General features: G+C 47.9%; 1 long non-coding RNA gene across 1 annotated transcript in view; it reads right to left on the bottom strand.

The window, feature by feature from the left end:
• LOC141092220 (uncharacterized) overlaps nt 1-8,840 on the bottom strand; it is a 38,795-nt gene extending 29,955 nt beyond the window's left edge. Inside the window, exons 1-2 of the long non-coding RNA XR_012232712.1 lie at nt 8,704-8,840; nt 6,503-6,567 (exon numbers count right to left, since the gene is read on the bottom strand). This is a non-coding gene — a long non-coding RNA (uncharacterized lncRNA). The remainder of the gene's footprint in view (nt 1-6,502; nt 6,568-8,703) is intronic.
• Between the last annotated feature and the right edge of the window lie 1,588 nt (nt 8,841-10,428).

Here is a 10,428-nt window from a genome sequence, read left to right on the forward strand (position 1 = left end):
GGCCGCGGGCGGCAGCGCCCGAACATCTGGCCGCTTGCCAGCTGCTGCGGCCACTGTGGCTCCTGCCGCCGGCCCTCTGCGGGCACGGCGGTGATAGATTCAAGTTCCTCCCGCACTGCAGGGAGATAAGCCGCCACGCCCCCCCACGCACCCCATCCTCGCCCTAGCATGAGACCCCCTCCCCCCCGCAGCCACTCACAGTGTCGCACTCGCTTGCCTGCTCGCTCTGTTCGCAGGACCTGTGATGAGATCACAGGAGGGGAGGAGTCAGGGGGTCACATGATCAGGAGCCTTTGTCCAGACCCCCGATCATATCACCCCTGACTCTGCCCCTCCTGTGACCTCATCACAGGTCCTGTGCGCTCAGCCGTGCCTCTACCGTCTGCAAGACTCTGCTTTGCTGTTGTCATGGTGCTGGTTGAGGTATGTGTGGGGTCAAGATTTACAGTGTGGATGTACCAGAGCTGTGTGTGTACGAGGTGTACGGAGCGGAGCCGTGTGTGTACGAGGTGTACGGAGCGGAGCCGTGTGTGTACGAGGTGTACGGAGCGGAGCCGTGTGTGTACGAGGTGTACGGAGCGGAGCCGTGTGTGTACGAGGTGTACGGAGCGGAGCCGTGTGTGTACGAGGTGTACGGAGCGGAGCCGTGTGTGTACGAGGTGTACGGAGCGGAGCCGTGTGTGTACGAGGTGTACGGAGCGGAGCCGCGCGTGTACGAGGTATACGGAGAGGAGCCGCGTGTGTACGAGGTGTACGGAGAGGAGCCGCGCGTGTACGAGGTGTACGGAGAGGAGCCGCGTGTGTACGAGGTGTACGGAGAGGAGCCGCGCGTGTACGAGGTGTACGGAGAGGAGCCGCGCGTGTACGAGGTGTACGGAGAGGAGCCGCGCGTGTACGAGGTGTACGGAGAGGAGCCGCGCGTGTACGAGGTGTACGGAGAGGAGCCGCGCGTGTACGAGGTGTACGGAGAGGAGCTGCGCGTGTACGAGGTGTACGGAGAGGAGCCGCGCGTGTACGAGGTGTACGGAGAGGAGCCGCGCGTGTACGAGATGTACGGAGAGGAGCCGCGCGTGTACGAGGTGTACGGAGAGGAGCCGTGTGTATGAGGTGTACGGAGCGGAGCCGTGTGTGTACGAGGAGGAGCCGTGTGTGTATGAGGTGTACGGAGAGGAGCCGTGTGTGTACGAGGTGGAGCCGCGCGTGTATGAGGTGTACGGAGAGGAGCCTCGCGTGTACGAGGTGTACGGAGAGGAGCCTCGCGTGTACGAGGTGTACGGAGAGGAGCCGCGCGTGTACGAGGTGTACGGAGAGGAGCCGCGCGTGTACGAGGTGTACGGAGAGGAGCCGCGCGTGTACGAGGTGTACGGAGAGGAGTCACGCGTGTACAAGGTGGACGGAGTGGAACCGTGTATGTATGGAGTGGAGCCATATGTGTACGGGATGTACGGAGCGGAGCCAAGTGTTTACAAAGCATACAAAGCGGGCTTTTCCCACGGACACAGGAGTACACGGCGGAGCCCCGAGGAGCATTTTAAAACACACACATGACGTTCCACCTGAAGTGATGTGCTGGAAGCTGACCGGAAATGAGATAATTTCTTGAGGAGATTGTGACGGAACCAGGAATGCTTCAGATCCATCACCGTGTCCTCCTCCGACAGCGCAGACAGCAGGATCGCCTTGGAATCGGGGATGTCGGCCATGTGAGCTGATCATGATAGGTCCTGCATCGGGAGGCTCAGGTGGGCACTACAATGGGAGCCGGGCTGCTATAGTATCTTTGTAGAATCTTTCTTTGTTTCTTTCTCTCTTTTTCTTTCTTTCTCTGTTCTTTCATTCTCTCTCTAATCTTTCTTTTTTCTCTCTCTGTTCTTTCTTCCCCTCTTTCTTTCTTTTTCTTTCCTCTCTTTCTCTCTGTTCTTTCTTTCTTTTCTTTACTTCTTTCTTTCTTTCTCTCTCTGTTCTTTCTCTGTCTCTCTCTGTTCTTTCTCTGTCTCTCTCTGTTCATTCTTTCTTTCCCCTCTTTCTTTCTCTCTCTGTTCTTTCTCTGTCTCTCACTGTTCTTTCTTTTTCTCTCACTGTTCTTTCTTTCTTTCCCCTTTCTTTCTCGCTCTCTCTGTTTTCTTTTTTCTCTCTCTCTCTGTTTTCTCTCTTCCTTAGTGCCAGTCAGTGTGCCCATAATGCCAGCCACTGTGCCCTCAGTACCAGTCAGTGTGATCAGCAGTGCTAAATGGGTGCGATTAGGTGTGGACATGGGTGTGACTAGTTGTGAAATGGGTGTGGTTGGGCGTGGCCAAAATTTACAGTCTTTGTCCGTCTTTCCCTTCTTCAAAAGTTGGGAGGTATGATAGGGGCAGCTATGACCAGGGGGTCTGGTTGCCCAATAGAGAGCAGTTCTGCCAGGAATTCTGTCATCATGCATACAAAAGGGGACAGCGCTTTGGGAGGAGTACTGTACCTAAAAGCAATAAATAGGACTGAGCTGAAATACTGGGCACAGCTGTGACTACATGTTATATAGTCGTGTTAATCTCCTCTCACTTCTTGTAAACTACAACTGTACAAAGATATTATATAGTCACCATGTGACTAGTGGGCCTGTGTAACTTCAAATGCCAGGGCTGAATTTTAGTCCCAGTCCGGCCCTGACTATAATACTGCTCATATGTACAAGTTTATTACTATAATACAGTCCCTATGTACAAGAATATAGCTAGTATAATACTGCCCCCTATGTACAAGAATATACTACTATAATACTGCTCCTATGTACAAGAATATAACTGCTATAAAACTGCGCCTATATATAAGAATATAACTACTATAATAGTGCTCCTATGTACAAGAACATAACTACTATAATACTGCCCTATGTACAAGAATATAACTACTATAATACTGCCTCATATGTACAAGAATATAACCACTATAATACTGCCCCCTATGTGCAAGAATACAACTACTATAATACTACCCCCTATGTACAAGGATATAACTACTATAGTACTGCTCCAATATACAAAAATATAACTACTATAATACTACTCCTAAGTACAAGAATATCACTACTATTAAAATCCCCTGAAAAAGACCAGCGTTGAAACGCGTGTAGAGGCGGCAGGCAGGGGTCCACATCTCTGATATTATGTAAGTTATAGCCTTCAGATTTTTGCACTCTGACTTTGAAATGCTCTAATGAATAGTGCACACTACTGCACTTTATGTTACCGGTCTGTTACATACTATAACCTCAATTCCTACACATGTTCCCTGATGGGACAGATTTTCATAGGCAAAATAATCAGGATGTATTCTAATTCTTTTTGCACATGTATTTAGATATCCATTGTCTATTTACACAAAATATATAGATCTTTATTGCTTATTTGCACAAAGTGCGCACTACTGCACTTTATACCGCATCCTAGTTATATTCCCCTGTCTAAGTTTGACTCCTTATGGGACATTTTGATATACCGTAATATAATTGGGGGATATCCAGATGTAATATGAGGTGTAGTCCTGCACTGCACATGTCACTTTATTTGAATATAATTCATAGTATTGCTATACTTATATATATCTACTACCCCTAAAAATCCTGCTTTTTTTTCTTTTGTGATTTGATATTGTTTTAAAAATCTATTTTTTTGATTAAATAAACTACAATTTATTCTTATATTCTCAGACCTTTTCTTGTGACTCACACAACTGGAAGGATTTTTTTTTTGGTGTTCATTGAATTGTTGAGAGCTCTTTTCATTAATTTGGGAAACCTTTTTTTGGGAATTCATACCTATTACTACTCCCCCTATGTACAAAAATATAAAAATATAACTACTATGACAATGCTTCTATGTGCAAGAATATAGCTGCTATAATACTTCCCCATGTACAAAACTATAACTACTATAATACTGCTACTATGTACAAGAATATAACTACTATAATACTGCTACTATGTACAAGAATATAACTACTATAATACTGTCCCCTATGTGCATGAATATAACTACTATGATGCTGCTTCTATGTGCAAGAATATAACAGCTATAATACTCCCCCATGTACAAAACTATAACTACTATAATACTGTCCCCTATGTACAAGAATATAACTACTATAATACTGTCCCCTATGTACAAGAATATAACTACTATAATACTGCTACTATGTACAAGAATATAACTACTATAATACTGCTCCTATGTACATGAATAAAACTACTATGATACTGCTTCTATGTGCAAGAATATAACTGCTATAATACTCCCCCATGTACAAAACTATAACTACTATAATACTGCTACTATGTACAAGAATATAACTGCTATACCACTACCCATATGCACAAGAATATGCCTACTATAATACTGCCCCATGTACAATAATATAACTCGAATAATACTGCTCCCCATGCACAGAGAATATGACTATTATAATAATGACCATATGTACAAAAATATAACTTCTATAATGCAGCCCCTGTGAACAAGAATATAACTACTATAATACTGCCTCTATGTACAAGAATAAAACTACGGTAATACTGCCCTCTATGAACATGAATATAGCTACTCTAATAATGCCACTGTGTGCAAATATATAACTACTATAATACTTCCCCATGTACAGGAATATAACTATTATTATACTGCTGTAGTGTACAAAAATATAACTACTATAATACTGCCCCCTATGTACAAGAATATAACTACTATAATACTGCTCCTATGTACAAGAATATAACTACTATAATACTGCTGTCTGTGCAAGAATATAACTACTATAATACTGCCCCTTATGTTCAAGAATATAACTAATATAATACTGCTCCTATGTACAAGAATATAACTACTATAATACTGCTGTCTGTGCAAGAATATAACTACTATAATACTGCCCCTTATGTTCAAGAATATAACTAAAATACTGCCCCCATGTACAAGAATATAACTACAATACCACTGCCTCTATGTCTATGACAGCACAGTACAGTCCATGTATGTCTCAGGTATTTGAGTGTCATCAGGATCACCCCTCTCTGAGGGCTAAATTCTGGTGATGAGGGTTTGTATTTTGTCCAGACACCACTTCTTCTGGCCCTGGAAGCAGCTGTAAAACATTTTGGGCATCGGTGCAGATTTCTTCTTGAGTCTGTGAATCTCTGGAACATACTTCTAATGCCAATGGCATAGAATGTGTGAAGATCTCTTCAGACTCACCTACCATTGGTTCCCCACAGTCACTTGGGCATTGGAGAGTTATGACACGGGGGAAAGCAAGGGTGACTTGGGTGCCTCCTCTGTGGACTGTACTGGGTGTGATGTTGAGGTGGAGGAAGAGGAGGAGAGGCCACTTGAAGCTGAACTTGCCATCCATTTGAGCACATGCCCTTTCTGGGCCTCATCAAAAAGGTGTATGGCTGTGCATCTGCCAAAGAAAGGTAGTGGAGTAGCCCTTCCAGTAACAGAAGTTGTCAGTTTTCTTTGTATAGAATGTGATGTTGTTGGTTCACTAGTGACTAGTGCTTTCACAAACACTACCACCTACCCCACGAACACCAAACCTATTCCCCCTTCCATCATAACCTCACTTTTTCCCAGTCATATTGCTCAGATAGTGTGGCAGGAGCACAGTGTTAGCAACAAAAAGTTAGACTTCTCACTTTGCACCAGCTCTGCATACAACTGAAATTCTGAGGTACTAAATGACAAGGTGAAATATGGTGTGCTGAATCATGTTAGTCGCAGAACAAAGAATTGTTTAGTGTGGATGAAGCCTGTATGACAAAGACAAAATTCAAACTGAGATTTCCCCTACTGTATCACATTAATAACAGTAGAATTTTGTTTTGTTTTCTGTGGATGAGGCCTGTATAAAATAGACTATAAGCTCCGAACAATTTCCAACTGAGATATCCTCTACTGTGGAATGTTAGTAACAGAAAAAATTAGTTTTTTTGTGTGGATTTATGACATTAGTAACAGAAGAAAGAATTGTTTGAGTGTGGATGAGGCCTGTATAACATAGACTAGATGCTCCAAACAATTTCAAACTGATATCTCCCCTACTGTATGACATTAGTAACAAACAGGGCTGCCACTAGGAATTTCGGGGCCCCATACTGGCAAAATATATGGGGCCCCCCTTGAGACTCCGCCCAGGCTCCACCTCCAGTTCCGCCTCCACCCTAGCTCTTCCTCCATCACGCAAACCTTCCAAAATCCCTCCGACCTTTCACTTCTAAGCTACTGGATTATCCTGAGCACTGCTGCCTTATGTTATCATTGGGCATTTGGTTTTCCAGCAGGTCAGTATCATCCAGTAGCTTATATATACATTGCTACTGGGGAGTCGGCGGGGGAAGGAATCATTATACAATCATTATACAATCATTCCCCCCCTCCCCCTTCGACTCCTCAATAGCAATATATATATACGGTAAGTACAATCACATACTGAAATGGTGGAGAAACGAATACATGGACTTGTTACTTACTCACACAGCCGGTGTTGCCGCCGAGCCCACCACCCAGTCAAGAAGAATCTAATGGACGCCTCAGCCTGCCCACCAAATGAATGGAAAGTGTATATTATTGCATATATAATCACTGATTATACACTACAAAAAATATCTTTATTGGTAATTATTAAAAAACGATAAATTATAGAACGTAAATACACCTCAAAACGTAACTGTAAATGATTATGTAAAAAAAAAAAAAATAAATAGGAGTCAAGAGTAAGGCTATGTGCACACACTGCGGATCGTTCTGTGGATTTTTATCTGCAAAACCGCAGCAGAACCGCAGCAAAAACTGCAGCGTGTGCACATAGCCTAAAGGGCTGATCACCCCATTTAGTTTGCTAACTTTTATACAGTCATAATTCAAAAACTCTTAAGGCTACGTGCACACGCTGTGGTTTTTGCTGCGGTTCCGCTGCAGTTTTGGCCCTGCGGAACCGCAGCAGTTCCGCAGACATGGTACAGTACCATGTAACCCTATGGGTTTTCAAAACCGCTGTGCTCACGCTGCGGTTTTTTCCGCACGGTTTTGCGTTTTTTTTTCCACAGCATGTCAATTGTTTCTGCAGATTCTGCTGCGGTTTCACACCTTTAACATAGTAGAGGTGTGAAACCGCAGGGCAAAACCGCAGGTCACTTTACCTGCGGTTCCGCAGGAAAAAACCTGCAGGTGAATCTGCAGCGTGTGCACATAGCCTTAGGGTATGTTCCCACGATCAGTAAATGCTATGGTAAAGTAGACCCCTTAAGGAACTTATCTAGATGTGTGGTGAGCACTTTGAACCCCCAAGTGCTTAACAGTTTATAATGTAGAGCCATAAAAATCAAAAATCTAATTTTATTTTCACAAAAATGATCTTTTCACACCCAAAGTTTGTTTTTCCCAAGTGTAACATGAGATATTGGACCCTAACAGTAGTTGTGCAATTTGTCCTGAGTAGGCTGATACCTCATATAGGACTACGGGCTGAGCTGTAGGTGGAGACAGTCAACATGCTGGTACTGGTCAGCACAGTCTGTGATAACTAAAAGGATAGGACTACGGGCTGAGCCGCAGGTGGAGACAGTCAACAAGCTGGTACTAGTCAGCACAGTCTATGCTGACTGAAAGGATAGGACTACAGGCTGAGCTGCAGGTGGAGACAGTCAACATGATGTTGGTACTGATCTCAGCACAGTGTGTGCTGACTAAAAGCATAGGACTACGGGCTGAGCTGCAGGTGGAGACAGTCAACATGCTGGTACTGTGCATGTGAAGCACAGTCTGTGCTGACGAAAAGGACCGGACTACGGGCTGAGCTGCAGGTGGAGACATTCAACAATGTGCCTACTAATCATGGACGCTGGAGATTTGTCCCCCTGGGCCCTGGCTCACCCCATCAGCCCCCTGGCTCACTCCATCATCAGCCGGGCCTCCTGGCTACCCCCCCATGAACAGCCTGGCCCCTGGGTCCCCACAGGACCCCCTGGCTCCCCAGGACCCCACAGGATCCCCTGGCTCCCCAGGACCCCACAGGATCCCCTGGCTCCCCAGGACCCCACAGGATCCCCACAGGACCCCCAGGCTCCCCAGGACCCCACAGGATCCCCACAGGACCCCCTGGCTCCCCCGGACCCCACAGGATCCCCATGAACAGCCGGGCAGGCCCCCGGGTCCCCCACGAACAGCCGGGCGGGCCCCGGGTCCCCCACGAACAGCCGGGCGGGCCCCCGGGTCCCCCACGAACAGCCGGGCGGGCCCCAGGGTCCCCCACGAACAGCCGGGCGGGCCTCCGGGTCCCCCACGAACAGCCGGGCGGGCCCCAGGGTCCCCCACGAACAGCCGGGCGGGCCCCCGGGTCCCCCACGAACAGCCGGGCGGGCCCCCGGGTCCCCCACCATCAGCCACCCGGGCCCCTGGGTCCCCCACCGTCAGCCACCCAGGCCCCTGGGTCCACCATGCCCCACCATCAGCTGCCCGTGCCCCTGAGTCCCCCACCATCAGTCACCCGGGCCCCTGGGTCCCTCACAGGACCCCAATGTCCCTCATGATCAGACAGCAACTGTCCGGCCTTGCCGGGGCCCCCAAACTCCCCCCCATGATCACAACAACCGGCCCCGAGCCCCCAGACTCCCCATGATCAGCACAGTCAGGGCCCCCGACACAGACAGACATAAAAAGAATATTCACTTACCTGCTCGCTCACCATCCACCGCACCATCAGACCGACGTCTTCTGCTCTGCTGCAGCCGCTTGCCTCCCAGTCCCATGCCGACGCCATGTGCACACTGCTCTACTGCTTGCTCAGGAATGAGGAAGTGAAGAGCAGCGTGTGACGTGAGCCAAGGGCGGTGCTGGAGTGGACCATAGTGCACTGGGGGTGGGGGAGAGAAGAGGAGGAGGAGGAGCCCAGCGCTGGCCGGACCTTCCCTGCTGTCTGTCACAGTGAGTGAATGTAACACCACAGGCAGAGCAGGCTGAGGGGGAGGATGGGGGGGGCCCGAACCGCTGAAAAAATTGTAGGGGGGGCCCGGCCGGGACCCGTGCGGCGAGTGCGGACCAGACTGCAGCGTCCAGCTTGCTCAGGCGCCACCGCGGCCGCTGGGCCTGGGCGGGCCCCTCTAATCACCGGGCCCCATACATGTGTAATGCCTGTCATGCCCTGATGGCGGCCCTGGTAACAGAAGAAAGAATTTTTGAGTGTGGATGAAGCCTGTATGACAAAGAAGATATACTCCAAAAAATTTCAAAATGATATTTCCCCTATTGTAGAACGTTAGTAATAGAGTATTTTTTTTTCTGCGGATCAGGCCTATATAGCCTAGACTAGATGTTCCAATCTCAAACCAAGATCTCCCCTACTATATTACATTAGTAACAGAAGAAATTTGTTTTTCTGTGGATGAGGCCTGTATAACACAGACTATATGCTCCAAACAATTTCCAACTGAGATCTCCCCTACTGTATTACATTAGTAACAGAATATTTTTTTTTCTGTGGATGAGGCCTGTATAACATAGACTATATGCGCCACAGAGATCTCCCCTACTGTATTACATTAGTAACAGAAGAATTTTTTTTTTCTGTGGATGAGGCCTGTATAAAATAAACTATAGGCTCCAAACAATTTCCAACTGAGATCTCTCCTACTGTAGAATGTTAGTAACAGAAGAAATGTGTCATTTTGTGTGGGGATGAGGCCTGTATAACATAAACTAGATGCTCCAAACTGAGATCTCCTCCACTGTATCACATTAGTAACAGAAGCAGGCCTGGATTAATGTGCCCAACCGGGCATTTTCCAGCTGGGCCGCTGTCATGTGGGCCGCGGGCTGGCAGCGCCCGCTCATCTGGCCTCTTGCCAGCTGATGCAGCCACTGGTCTGGCTGTTCTTCATGCCGCCGGCCCTCTGCGGGCACGATGGTTATAGCAGGGAGATAAGCCACCATGCCCCCCCACGCACCCCATCCTCGCTCTCCAGAGAGAACCCCGCTCCCTCCGCAGCCACTCACAATGTCGCTTGGCTGCTCTCTTCTCTGCGAACAGGACCTGTGATGAAGTCACTGGAGGGGAGGAGTCAGGGGGTCCCATGATCAGGATCCTCTGTCCAGACCCCTGATCATGTGACCCCTGACTCCTACCCTCATATGACCTCATCACAGGTCCTGCGCGCACATCCCTTCCTCTTGGTGTCTGCAGGACTCTGCTGTGCTGGTTGTCATGGTGCTGGATGAGGGAAGTTTGTGTGGGGTCAGGAGGGGTTTACAGGATGGATGTAGTAGGGCTGTGTGTGTGTACAAGGTGTACGGAGCAGAGCCATGTGTGTACGAGGTGTACGGAGCGGAGCCTCGTGTGTGCGAGGTGCACGGAGCCGCGTGTGTACAAGGTGTAAGGAGCAGAGTCGCATGTGTACAAGGT

Source organism: Dendrobates tinctorius, unplaced genomic scaffold, assembly GCF_039654945.1.
Source record: "Dendrobates tinctorius isolate UK_male_01 unplaced genomic scaffold, ASM3965494v1 ptg000058l, whole genome shotgun sequence".
Classification (NCBI taxonomy): domain Eukaryota; kingdom Metazoa; phylum Chordata; class Amphibia; order Anura; family Dendrobatidae; genus Dendrobates; species Dendrobates tinctorius.